This window comes from Symphalangus syndactylus, chromosome 16 (genome assembly GCF_028878055.3).
Source record: "Symphalangus syndactylus isolate Jambi chromosome 16, NHGRI_mSymSyn1-v2.1_pri, whole genome shotgun sequence".
NCBI classification, from domain to species: domain Eukaryota; kingdom Metazoa; phylum Chordata; class Mammalia; order Primates; family Hylobatidae; genus Symphalangus; species Symphalangus syndactylus.
In genome coordinates this window covers 27,455,173-27,469,643 of record NC_072438.2, presented here as the reverse complement: position 1 = coordinate 27,469,643, position 14,471 = coordinate 27,455,173, and the positions used below count along the sequence as shown (strand labels likewise).

At 37.3% G+C, this 14,471-nt stretch overlaps 1 long non-coding RNA gene across 2 annotated transcripts in view; it reads left to right on the top strand.

The window, feature by feature from the left end:
- LOC129464915 (uncharacterized) overlaps positions 1–14,237 on the top strand; it is a 66,206-nt gene extending 51,969 nt beyond the window's left edge. Inside the window, exon 3 of one of the 2 annotated variants that reach the window (XR_010116108.1) lies at positions 14,141–14,237. This is a non-coding gene — a long non-coding RNA (uncharacterized lncRNA). Of the gene's footprint in view, positions 1–3,991; positions 4,120–14,140 lie in introns of those variants that run through there. The other variant, XR_008651804.1, reaches the window with a different exon arrangement.
- Positions 14,238–14,471: the final 234 nt, after the last annotated feature.

The window sequence follows — 14,471 nt, the reverse complement described above, 5'->3', positions numbered from 1 at the left end:
AACTAAATCAAAATATTTTTCATAGGGGAGTAGCCTAGGGAAGTGAAGGAAACAGCATGATGAACTTGTCATGCTGGGCTATTTTTGGATGGCCTTCTTCAAGGATCAGTATAAAGGTAACATTTACAACAAAGCTTTCTTCAGTGAGGCAGAAAAATATGCAGAACCCCACGCATACTTAACAAAAGTAGCCAGCTTACTGCACCTGACTTAACTGTAAAAAATGTAGATTTTTTTTCTCCATGTCATAGTATCTACTAGGAAGAGTAATTAGGGGAAATAATGCTTGATTCATTAACTCATTTATTCATTTACTCATTATCTCGTTAAAACTCTTAGAAGAACCTACGATTTGTTTTTCACTTATTCATTTAATCATTCATTTTTCTATCTTTTCAATAATCAATTTATACATTAATTTATTAACTCAGTCACTAATTCAAAAAAACTCCATTGAATATCTTATCTCTGCTTTTATCATGTTGAGTATTGAAGATGCAAAGATAAATCAAGTCCATACATGATCTAGCATCCCACCTCTTGGTCCAATCTGTAGTTACAATAGAAGACTCTGTCTAGAGGACACAGAAACAGAAGTAGGATGTTTTGTTGATGCACCGTCGATCAGTTTCAATACTATAGCCAGGAAAATTGTGATAAGAGAGAGATTATCTGATTTCAGGCCACCCAAATGTGTGACTGCATCCTTAATCCTTGCATCTTCATTGATGAGCACAAGCTTTGGGGGCGTTTGTGCTCAAAGTTTGTGCTACATGTATTATTCTGTGATCAATTTCTAATTATGTTATGAGAACTAGAAAAATGTGTATTCTTTCCAGCCAAATTGATTTTTATCCTGGTCAGCATCACTGTGGAAAATACTGTATTTTGCCATGCCATACTGCTTTGGCTGCCAGAGTGTAAGGGCTAAAACTGGTTTGAAATGGAGTGGCTAGACTTTTCTGCACTCTTGAGTAAGGTCAGAGTAGCTGTCACTAGAATGACAGGTTCTGGCTTTGTGTTCTCAAAAACAATCCTCACCATAATGACATAGCTAAGAGATCCCGGTCTTTGTCTAATGTATTTATCAAATATATTTGGACATATAGCTAAGAAAGACCTGGCCTTCTAATCTGTTGACCTTCCTAATGTGGACACCAATTGCACTTTTGAGATCTCATTCATTCCCATCCCAAACTACAATATCTCTTCATCTAATATATTTTCTGCTATTCCTCTATACCCATATTGGTCCATAAAAGTTCTTTATTCTTCAGATATTTTCAATGTCCTTTCCTTGCTCCCACTTTCACCTATTTTAGGTGAAAAAATTTTGTTCCTGCCTCTCTCATTCAGTATTTCTTGAAGGATGTAAAACTAATAACACAATGTAATTTTTAAATAGTTGATTTATCATTCTCTCCTCTCCCCCTCATATATACACAGTCATCTAAAAGCTTGTTAGTCAAGAGAATTATATTTTATGTTTTGATATCTCACATTGCTCTGACCCTCATGTTGAATTGATACATCCACGAACAGACTGTTTGAAAGTCTTTTTGATACCTAGTCAGATACCTCTATGGCAATAATTCATGGATTACATCCCAGAGTTCTTTGTCCTCTGGAAAGCCCCCTCCACCTCTAATGCTGGAGGTTCCAACCCTGTCTTTGCTCATCAGTCTCCCTCATATGGAGGAAATACTTGAACTTCAGTGTGAAGCTATCAGTGGCCTTTAACAAAGGAGCAAAATAAGAGAACATACATAATCATAATACATCATGTTATGTATGTTATTAAGAATGAGAGGTTGTAATCCTAGTTTTGGAAACAAGAAAGCAGACAAGGACACTAAGAAGGAAAATGAGAACCCAGAAAACAAAACAAAACAACAGAAAAGAAAAACCCTAACTGAATTCCTAGGAATATTGCATTAATTAAATATTAATGGTGTTCCAGGCACTTCTAAGTACTTTAAATATACTAACTAAATTAATTATCATAATAACATAATGTAGGTATCATGTCTCCATCAGAATACTGAGATACAGAAGTTAAGTAACTGTTAAGGTCACACAGAAAATAAGAGATGCAGACAGAAATGGGCCCCAGCTATTTTACTCTGACATCATATCCTAAACCACTAGTTAATACAGCAATAAAGACAGGAAGTAGAATAACATGGTTATTATGGTTGTGCATGGAAGGTTTAATGTGACTCTGGGTGCTTGCATGAGTTTTAGGAGGAAAGTTGTGGGGGGAATGGTCACTGATAATGAATTCTGCTTTCATGGTTTTAGTCAAGATAGCATAGAAAAAAACTTAGCTTCAAATATTTAAATGTGTGGTTCAGAAAAAAACAAAAATAAAAAATTGACTTCCAATAATGTTGGTTTCGAGACTCTGACATCACAAATAACTTTATGGTTGATATGATAATGAAAGGATCAGTTTCATTTGGAAAGCCATCCATAGATTACAAACAACCGATTATTCACTTTGGCCAATATTAGACTTTAAATGATTGGCTTTTAAGTCTGGACAAATATATTTGCCTTGAAAAGCCTGTAGTTATTTTCCAATGAGGTACAGAATGAGAGATAACAACAAACTGCAAAAAAAATTGCTAAGACATTTGTCACCAGTCCTCTCTGCAAATTGTGTGTGTATGTGTCATTCATTGAGAACGATTGTCTAGGCTTTTGGTTCTGCTTTGGAAGCTAAGGAATGTATTGCATTTTGGAATATCTTTCACGTGGAAGGAATCCAGTTCCTGAGGACTGTTGACAATGGACAAATACTCCGCATAGAAAGACCATAAGGAATACTTCCATTTTCAGTTTGCTGAAATCACACTTGTTAGAAGCACCAAATGCAGATCTTTTTCTATGACTATGGCAAAACCTTTTTGGGTCAAAATACGAAGACTTGAAACTAATTTCATTTTAATTAGTTTAAGTGTATTTTTTACAGGACACATAGTTTGCTGAAAAATCTTCAGTGATTTCTGCTTTGGAATATCAGATGGAAAGGAAGAAAGGAAGGAAGGAAGGAGGGAGGGAAGGAAGGGAGGAAGAGAGGGAAAGAGAGAAAGAGAGAAAAGACAGAAAAGAAAGAAAGAAAGAGAAAGAAAAGAAAGAAAAGAAAGAAAGAAAGAAAGAAAGAAAGAAAGAAAGAAAGAAAGAAAGAGAAAGAAAGAAAAATTACTGTGTGTCATAGGAATGCCATGCAAGCAGAAACTGTCACACTCATTTTTATGATATTGGTTTATTGATATCTGGATATCAATGGAAAAATTGCTGAGTGAGTGGATGCTTTAATGAATGACACATGAATGAAATGCTTTTGTCTATTTTTGGAGTTAAATCAGTATTAGTTTATGAGATTCAGCAACTCCCAAATATTTCATTCCCATTTTAGATGTATACTAATCTTGTAAACATGGTGTACACATATTATTGGAGATTAAAGAAAGGCAAATATTTTATTTCATAAATTATCAGCATAGAAGATGAAGAGAATTGGTAAGTAGGATCTGCTGTGAAGATACTGAAGGTGGATTATAGCAGATGTAGTCAGAAGAAATTGAGGATGGATTCCATTTTCGTGTTTGTTTTCTTGTGTTCCTTGTTTTCTTTTCATTTATTTCTTTTAGTTTAAGATTCTGTCACTCTCCTACTCAAAAGCTTCGAATGGCTTCCCATCGGAACTACAATAAGCTCCTAACTCTAACCTGGCATAACGCCACTTAATCTGGTCTCTGTCCAGATCATTGGCTTCATCTCATTCCCCATCCTACCAGGCTTCGTATTTTCTCCACAGAGCATTTGCACTAGCTCTGCCTGGAATTATCCTTCATCATCTTTATTTGACTGGATCCTTTTCCCTCTTCAGCTCTTCATTAATTCTTCAGAGATGCTTCCTTGAACACTCTCCAAATTAATCTGCTAGTCACTCAGTATCATCACATCTCCTATTTTAATTCTACAGGTATCTTGACATGTTGGAGATGCCACATGTTCACATTCTCACTGAGCCAGGGTGAGTTTGAACCATCTCAGTCCTGGTACTCTATATGGAGACAACGAAGCTTTCTTGGAAACACATTCTCCAGCCCCAGTTGTTCTACCCTTCGGGTGCTCAGATCATTCCATTGAGCAAAGAACCATCTCCACTGTGCCTTTTCAGAATCCCTTTATTTATGGTTGTATTGTTACACAGCAACAGATAAGGAAAGCATTCACTCACTGATCATTCTTTGTAATTATCCTGTTACTTGTATGTTTTAAAAAATGTCTATCTGCCTACAATTTTTCCAGCTCCATGATGGCATAAACTTTGTTCTGTTTACTACTGGATACCTCTTACCAGTATATATTTGTTAAAACATAAATTTTTATTTCATCAAACCCATTTGATGATTCTGTATAATATTATCCCCATTTTACAGGTGAAAAAACTGAATATTAAGAAGATTAAACATTTTCCAAGAATAAAGAAGTAATAAATGACACAATTAGAATTTGAGCTAATTTTACTTGTTATTTTGTTTTTCATTATAGCATTATAAAATAAATTATTGGGCTATGTTGCTCTCCAAGTATACTTTCAGTGTTAAAATGTAGAGTGTTTAAGAGCACTGAATATGGAGCCAGATTGCCTTGGTTTAAATTTTAACTCTGCCACATTTTAGCTGTATAGTCTTGACTCAATTTTCCAATTTGTGAAATAAGAGTTATAATTTTTTCTAACATCGAGGACGGTTTGAGGTATACATGAGTGACTGTATCTCAAGCATTTTGCCAGTGGTGGCATATAAGAAGTGCTCAGTAAATACTACCTACCATCATCATTATTGTTATAATTGTATTATAGGATATTTAGAAATGGTTCAATATTTAACAACTGTTATTCATAAACTATTTGCTATCATTTTATATGTAAAATATTTATCAAAACATAGGTCAACATATATGTATTCATATTATAAAGTAAAGAATTATAACCGTGAGCATGGGTAATCCATTCCGGCATATGTGGCCTACATGAATGTTATGAATTATTGCTATTGGCGTTTTTCACCGTGAAAAAGTTATCTTTAAAATTAAAAATTTTGTAATTTGTATTGGGCAGCTGCATTGGAAGTGATCTCAGTCAACTCTGTGTTATGTAGAAAAAAAAAAGCCTAATGATAATATAGGTGCAGAACCCCTTTCAAGATCACATAGGCAATTAATACTTGAGTGAGAAGAAGAGCTGAAGTATCCTGAGTCCTATTCTTGTGCTTTCCAGCTTAACCACACTTTCTAGTGCCAATATGTCATTGTTAATAGAGAAAGGTTCTTCCAGTTAACTGACTACCAAAATGTGTGTAACATTTGCTTGGAGCTCTATGTGGGGTTAAAAACTCACCAAGTACTCATCAAGAGCACTGCATTTGACTTCCCATTAGTAAAAAGGATAATAATGACTCCATGGAAAGGTAGTGACATATCGGATCCTTCTAGGTCTATCTGAGGTCATGAGAAGCAGTCCACACTTAGAAGAAATTAGAGATTTTGAAGGATGTGAGACAAATTTTAAAGAATTTGGCTTCTCTGATGCCTCTGAAACTGTAATTAGTGGCCTGAAGCTCCTGGCCACAGTAGTCTGGGCCTTCCTTCAGCAAACAGCTGTCTTCCTTTTTTAGGAAGAGCTATATAAGGCATGCAAACCACATGGATTTCTTTTGAAACAGCTAGAACTTTTTGTCAATACCATCTTTTGTCTCTCTCTTTCTCTTCAGAAGCACTGAGAAGAGATCTTATCAAATAAATAATCCAAGGAAGCTTCTGGTATTACTATTTCCCGGACAACTTTCTGGATTTCTTAAACATGGAGCCAGATTCTTGACAGTCATGATGTGGTTTGCACTGGTGTTTTCTACCTGACAGCCTCTCCATGATATCGTCAGGCTATGTGGATGACAGCCAAACAGAGCTTCCACCTTTGCCCTGTGTTTTCAGGAGTTGAAGATCCAGTCGTTCTTGTGAATTTATAAGTATTATTTGCTCTTCTTCCTCTCAGGCAAATATGAGGACATATAGGTTAAAACAAATACACAAACTACCTCTCCTTCCCTACTTTCAGCAGAACTCTAACACTGATTCTACTCTAACAGAACTTCAGAAATTCTAGCAGCAGACTGTGGATCACCCTTCAATTATATCACATGAAGACATATAAATACGCCAAATGATATGATCTGGCTCTGTCCCCACTGAAATCTCACCTTGCATTGTAATAATTCTCACGTGTCAAGGTCAGGGCCAGGTGGAGATAATTGAATCATGGGGGCGGTTCCCCCATACTGTTCTCCTGGTAGTGAATAAGTCTCAGGTGAGCTGATGGTTTTATAAAGGGCAGTTCCCCTGCACATGCTGGCTTGCCTGCTGCCACGCAAGATGTGCCTTTGCTTCTCCTTTGCCTTCTACCATGATTGTGAGGCCTCCCCAGCCATGTGGAACTGTGAGTCCATTAAATCTCTTTCTTTTATAAATTGCCCAGTCTTGGGTATGTCTTTATTAGCAGCGTGATAACAGATAATACACCAATGTTGCCAGGATGGTTGTCAAAGTTTAACACAATTTATGCTATATGATATATTTATAATATGCATTATGTTATATGATTGCATAATACAAATAGAGCACTATCTAGAAAAAATGATTTTCTCACAAACATTCTACTTCTGAACTTAAAATGTGTCTCTAGTGTGAGTGTTTTATTGTGAAAAATGAGGTAGACTTCAGCAAGGACTCTTGGTTGTATTCAGCAGAAAATTATTCTGGTTATTATTTAGAAACAAAACTTTTTTCTTAACTGGTAAACTTAAGAAGAAAATATTGTAAAAATCATCAACAAAAATGCTGAGGAATGTGGTTGGGTCTATGTGCACATACATGTGAAGGTAGTAGTGGCTCATCCAAGGCAATGCCAATGAAGACCTCCCTCCCTTTGTCAGACAATGTTTTATGCACGTGAACTTATTCAATCCTTAAACCAGTATTATGAGATAAAGCCTATAATTATCCCTACTTTACAGACAAAGAAACTGAGGAAAAGTCATTGAAGCTTTTATCCAAAGATATATTAAAATAGTAAATGGTGGAAATGGAACAGCATTCAAGGTCATACCACAGGAACATTATTCTTAGGGAGTTGCTGCTGCCTCCACTAGTCACCATATAGTGTTTCTCCCACCATTGCTATTGCTGGCACTGGACATTGAGTGCTGCACACTGTCAGAAAAATGCTTATAAACTAGCTCATTATTTTGTATCACTCATTCCAGATTCACATCCTGGCTGTATCTATAGGGTCCTACCATGTCTCATGTCCATGTCCTATCTTTGAGGAAGTTAGAAAGCCAGTCTCTGGCCTTTGATGGTAAGACTCACACAGTAATAAATTTCTCAAAACTAGGAATTGAGTTCAAATGCTTAGCAGCCCCCCCCCCCCCCCCAAAATGGTCACTGCTCTCTCTTACAGTAACTACTAATAACCTTGGATGAAAAAATCTAAGTTCTATTTAAAGCCTATGATGCAATTTAGGAAAATTGCAGCTATGGACACCATTATTGACTACAAATGTAAATGACTTTGCTTCTAAAAGATAACCATTTTGGATTCTACCCTCAGCATGAACAATTCATAATCATTAAAATAAATAAATAAATTAATTAATTAATTAAAACTGTAGAGAATAATTGAATGATTTGAATGAATTCTTGACAATCTATAAAAAACTAATACTACAGGACTTTGACTCTAATTCATAGAAATTTCTCCCAATATAAAATTGAACGTTAGATAATGTTAGAAGTGAACCGACCGAAAAGGGGCTGAGAAAAAGAGAGAGTAAACGCGATGTCTACTGTAGAATGTTTTTGACATGGTCCAGTTACTGCGTCACAACATCATGTTTCTTACTCTTGGCAATAGAATAAAGTCCTCAGCAGAAGGACTTTTTTCAAGTCCAAAAACATGACACTTCAGAGCTATAACCATAACTTCTCTTTTTATGTCGATGGGATTTACAGTGTTTGCAGATGGAAGTAATTTAATACCGTGGTGATCTTTCATCTAGCCTGTTTCCTTTCAGTGACCTTATGTTTACTATAAGAAAACACCAACAAGGTGTCTGATTTCTTCATGGAAAAGTGGCAACCATTTAAAACAAAAGGATTTTGTCTAGCAGAATCATAAATCTTTCACTGTTTCTGTAATTTAACAAAAAGGCTCATCTGTTCTGTGAGGAGTGTTTGCCTGTGAGACAAGGCCAGTTTGACTTTCTCATAAAAAATGCATTTTTTGAGGTGAGGGAGGATAGCTGTAGAATAAAAAGTCACTGTTCTATCTATGGCAGGAAAATCAAATCGTTTAATTTCCATAGCTTTTCCTCAAACTGTTCGTAAGTTATCATTTTGAAAGAAAACTCCAGAATCTTTCCTGGAATTTCCCAGGATGCTTTGAAAATAATCATAGGTTCTTTGTGCCCCTCACTCGTCTCTGCTTCAACGTGTCTGGTTCCTGCTGATTTTAAAGCCCGTTCTATAGCCCAGAAAGCATATTCTTCTTGGGATGAGAGAAGCTTCTGGTAACCACAGTAACACACCTTTCCAGGGAATCTTCCCATCAACATTTAATAAGTTAAATCATAAATAATGGAATGAAATCTTTCAGCAGAAGACCAGAAGCTGTTACTGGAACACTCAGGAAATGGATAACAGCTGTCTTGAAGGTGATGAGATGCAAGATGGCTTCCTATATTGGAGGCAGTTTTTCTAATGAGAGAGAGAACTTGAATCCAGAGTGACCATTCTGTTTACACCATAAGGCAGGAGAGGAAAATGCCAAATACTTTTACAAGTGCAATGCTACATCCAAAGATATACTGTAGACCTTAATCTAGAGTGTAGATTTTGGCCTCTGTGTATGAATAATTCACTCAGGAATTATTCGCAAGTGTGTGTTTTCAGAGTCCTGAGTGGTTCCATGAACAGGGTGAAATATGTTATTTTAAACAGCAATTATGTGTTGAGTACCTCATGCATGCCAAAGTGTTCTGGTTCTTGGAAATGGAGTAGGAAACAAAGCACATGGAGACACAAAGAAGTAGCAATGTGTAAACAGGTATCTGAGGTACCTGCAGTAGTAGTTAAGTTAAAAGTGTAAAAGTAAGAAAAGAGTTGCAGGCAGAGGCAAATGTTCAGGCAAGGCAGGCAAGGACCTAGGTGCAAAGACATCGCTGTGTATTTTGCAACTGAAGTTCCTTCAGCATATTGGTCTTCAGCCAAAAAAAAAAAAAATCATTTACATTACAAAATTTTGGGGAGGCCAGGTGCAGTGGCTCACTCCTATAATCTCAGCGCTTTGGGAGGCCGAGGCGGGCGGATCACTTGAGGCCAGGAGTTCAAGATCAGCCTGGCCAACATGGCGAAGCCACATCTCTGCTAAAAATACAAAAATTAGCCAGGTGTAGTGGAATGCGCCTATAATCCCAGCTACTGGCGAGGTTGAGGCATGAGAATTGCTTGAACCCAGGAGGCAGAGGCTGTAGTGAGCTGAGATAGCACTGCCCTCCAGCCTGGGTGACAGAATGAGAGACCCTCTCAAACAAAAAATGTGTTTGATATGGCAGGAAGTGCTCCAGGTGTTTGGGGTACAATCATCAGCAAAGCAGAGGAAAAAGTTTCTTGTCTTAATGAAGCATATTCTGTGATCCATCCTCGTTGTCTCCTCTTCCTTCTCCCAAATTCTTATGATAAAGGAAGGAGGGAGTTAATATGCACTGCTAATTCAAACCTACTAAGGTTTTGGAGTAATAGAAAATTCCCCACCTTTAATTTGTCTCAATGAATGTCTGCTTCAGTAGAAATTAAAGAGGCTCCTAAAATTTGCTATTTACTGGGCTGGGTCCAGGCAATGAAAAGATTAACTTGACCTATAAATTCAATGCAATCATGATCAAAATCCCAGCAAGTTATTTTGCAGATATTGACAAACCGATTTTGAAGTTTGTGTGGAAAGGAAAAAGACCCAGAACAGCATACCACAATATTGAAAGAGAAGAAGAAAATTGGAAGGCTGATTCTACTGGACTTCGAGACTTCCTATGAGGCTACAGTCATCAAGAAAGTATGGTGTTTGTGAAAGAATAAATGCAGAAATCAATGGAACAAAATGGACAGCCCAGATATAGACCCACGGGAACATAGTAAACTGGTCATTGACGCAGGAGCAAAGGCAATCCAATGGAGAAAGGATAGTCTCTTCAATAAAAGGTGCTGGCACAATTGGACATCCACACGCAAACAAGTGAGTCTAGGCAGACTTTACACCTTCCACAAAATTATCTCAAGTGAATCATCGACCTGAACTTAAAATACAAAACTACAAAACTCCTGGATGATAACATAGGAGAAAATCCTTTCACTCTCATCATTGAAAATGGGCAAAGCAGTTGGTCATCTCATACAATGGTATTGGCATCTCCTTCTTACAGAAATAGTGAGCGTTTGACAAGTATTTTCTACGTGCAACAAATTTCTGTTTAATTTCTACAATTCAGTGATGTGAGACAAAGCTGAGATTTCAAGTAGAACAGAAATTTCCCATAGGTGATTCTACTAGTAAGTAATAGCAACAAGATAGCCATAAACTCCATTACCTCAAAGTCTTAGTCACTCTTAGACACTAATCTGATATTGCCTGGTTTGCTTCTTAGGCAAGTTAGAGGTATTTTGGTGGTTGACCTATTTTGCTAAACATTTAATCTGGTATTAGTTATTTCAGGATATTTCTTTAAAATTATTCCAATGATAGGTTTCTTTAATTGTTGCATCTACATGTGTGCATGCACACACACATTTTATCAATAATTCAGAAAACATTTACTTGAATTCAAATAATATGAAATGTTTGCCTCTCCCACTGAGTTGTGAGTTTCAAGAGTGCAAACACAATGTATAAATAGCATGTAGTATGTCGTCTGTTATATATTAGTGCTTAATAAATATTCATTGCATAAATTAGACTTCTCTTATAAGACAGATTTTTAGAAACTATGTAGATGTCAGGAAATAGCCTATGGTTACTGTCTCTTTATATCAGTGGAGACAAGACCACAAAAAAAAAGATGTAGCAGTTAAAATCTGTCACTCTGTCAGACAGCACTTGAGCACCCTGACGCTAGTCTTATCCCTTGTCCCAACCTGCTGCCTTTCTCTCATCTGGCTTCTGTCTCTTCCTGTTCCCCTGGTAAATTATTTTTTCTAGTTTCTCATAGTTTGCTGTTGTATCAGCTATAGCTAGCCTTTACAAATCACCTCTAACCTTCACTTCTAGTATTCTCTCTTGCTTATTCTCCTGATGGCTCAATGCACCTGGCCCTAGCAGACTTTCCGCAGGATTGCCGGCCCTTCTCTTGTCAACTGGTATCTTATAAGTTTGATAGGATATAAAGGTGAACCTCCTGGCACTATTGTGTAGGGTTTAATAATAAAAATACAGAACACTCAAGTGTGATCATTTGATTTGTAAATACACTGTTTAGTTACGAAGAGCACCAGAAAGAAAATATTTGTGCAGTTGTGTCACCTATTTAACAAAAAATAATACGTCCACTTAAAATGAGTTCTTTAAGAAAGCACAATCTGATTCTTGGTTTTTAAATGTTTTCGGTAAACTCAGTTTTTGTAGTAATTGTGGCTCATATTAATGTTAAAGTTAATTTTGAAAACAAAGAAAAATGATGTAGATTTTATGAAAGTGGTTTTAAAGTTGCTCATAATTTGTAAAGAAAGTCTAATTTTTATTTATCACGTAATTATTCAAATAACGAAATGAACTCAGGAAACAACAGATGTTGGCAAGGATGTGGAGAAATAGGAACGCTTTTACACTGTCAGTGGGAGTGTAAATGAGTTCAACCATTGTGGAAAACAGTGTGACGATCCCTCAAGGATCTAGAACCACAAATACCATTTGACCCAGCAATCCCATTACTGGGTACATACCCAAAGGATTATAAATCATTCTACTATAAAGACACCTGCACACATATGTTTTTTGCAGCACTGCTCACAATAGCAAAGCCTTGGAACCAATCCAAATGCCCATCACTGATAGACTGGATAAGAAAATTAACACAAGAACAGAAAACCAAACGCCACATGTTCTCACTCATAAGTGGGAGTTGAACAATGAGAACACATGGACACAGGGAGGGGAACATCACACATTGGGGCCTGTTGGGGGTGGGGGGAAGGGGGAGGGATAGCATTAGGAGAAATACCTAATGTAGATGACCAGTTGATGGGTGCAGCCAACCACCATGGCACACATGTATGCCTATGTAACAAACCTGCACGTTCTGCACATGTATCCCAGAACTTAAAGTATAATAAATAAAAAAAAAAAAAAACCACAACAGCAAAATGAAGTGCATAGATGTAATCAATGGGGGGATTTATGAGAGCTGTTTCTTTTTGTGAAATTGTGAGAAATACAAAGTTTAGTTCATTAATGCTTTAGCAAACATCTTCTAACATTATAAATTCTTTGGATAATACAATATGCATTAAGATATTCCCTACCACAAGGCTGGGCGCAGTGGCTCACACCTGTAATCCCAGCACTTTGGGAGGCTGAGGCAGGTAGATCACGAAGCCAGGAGATCGAGACCATCCTGGCTAACATGATGAAACCTGTCTCTACTAAAAATACAAAAAATTAGCCGGGCGTGGCAGTGGGCACCTGTAGTCCCAGCTACTAGGGAGGCTGAGGCAGGAGAATCGCTTGAACCTGGGAGGCAGACGTTGCAGTGAGCCAAGATCACGCCACTGCACTCTAGCCTGGGAGACAGAGCAAGACTCCATCTCAAAAAAAAAAAAAAAAAAAAAAAAAAAGACTTTCCCCTCTACTGTGGGAAGCCAGGCCACTATGAGCAGAAAACAGATTCTGTGGCCATCATTCCACAGAAACTCAGTGGGCCTCTCTGGCAGGGCATGAAGGAGTTTGGTCCTTGGTCTAATTAGTCATCCTCCCTCTGGGACTCTGCTTAGAAGTCTAAGTTAAGGCTTGCCTTGTTTCCTTGCAGTGATAGGAAAATCCATTTCAATTCGGCAGCATTCCCTTGATTGGAACACATTTGAGAATTTGGAAGCACAGCAGAGCAAGCTTAAGGGTTAGAGTCTGGAGCTGCCAGTTAACAGAATTGGCAGTCACCCATCCTAATCTTTTTGGTCTAAGGAGGCCGCTTCCTTCTCATGAGGAAGAAGTCAGAGCCATATAGCCCAAACCCCAGGTGGCTCTCCTCTGTGGCTTGTGGTTTCCCTGAACTTTATTCCCCAAGCCTGAGGCCTGCTAACAATTCTGGGATGACATATACATACACTCATGGTTACATAGATGGGGGTGAAGATAAACACACAAGTCAATCCCACAAATACGGGTGATGTGTCTCCTATGTGTCAGGCATCATCCTATGCAACAGGATATGGAGATGCCATTGTTTCTTTATCTAAGTAGCTTGTTTTAGGCTAACTCTATGTTGCTATCAATTTACCCCTCTCCATATATATAGAAGGAAAATTAGGGACCAGAGTACTCTGTTATGAGAGTATTGTGGAGAATTGGACAGAGCACTGAATTTGGAGTCATATGACTATTTGATCCCTGGTTCAATCACTTGCAAGTAATGTCCTTGTGCAAAATTAACTAATTAAATATTTCTTAAACGCTGTGTACATTTTGTTTACATTGTTAAGTTTCAAGGATACTAATATAGGTGAGACATGATCACTGTCTTCAAGATGTTTATTTTTACAACATCTAAGTTTATTACCTATTAAAATATCATTAAAATAATCACTGTTCTTTCTAACTTACTGAGTTATCATAAGAATCCAATCTGTTAAGACATATGGAAAATATTAATTGCAAAGATTGTACAATTATATCTGGTAGATTTATATAGATTATTACTTTCAAGTAATTTTCAAAGGGTGAGGTATCCAAAGTAGAACTTCTATATAAAAGAAATAACAACAAAACACCTCTCAGAACTTTCAGATCATTGTTTGCCCCGTACAACAGTGATTCTTCAAGTGTGTTCCCTGGACCAGCGCTGGTATCTCCTGAGAACTTATTAGAAATGCAAATTATCAGAAATGTGAATTCTTTGGCCCCACCCAGACCTAACGAATCAAGAAATCTGAGGATGTGACTGAGCAATCTGTGTTTTAAGAAGTCCTGCTCCTGGTTATATGCAAGTCACAGAGGACTAGTATTGTAGCCAGCCACACCATCATGCCTTTCTGAGGTTAGTATAATTTAGGCTAGCAGTTTTTCAAAGGTAACTTCAGGTGCAGAGTTTGGGTCTGAAATGATACGAAGATTTAAGGAAAGTCTGATTGATGCAAATGGT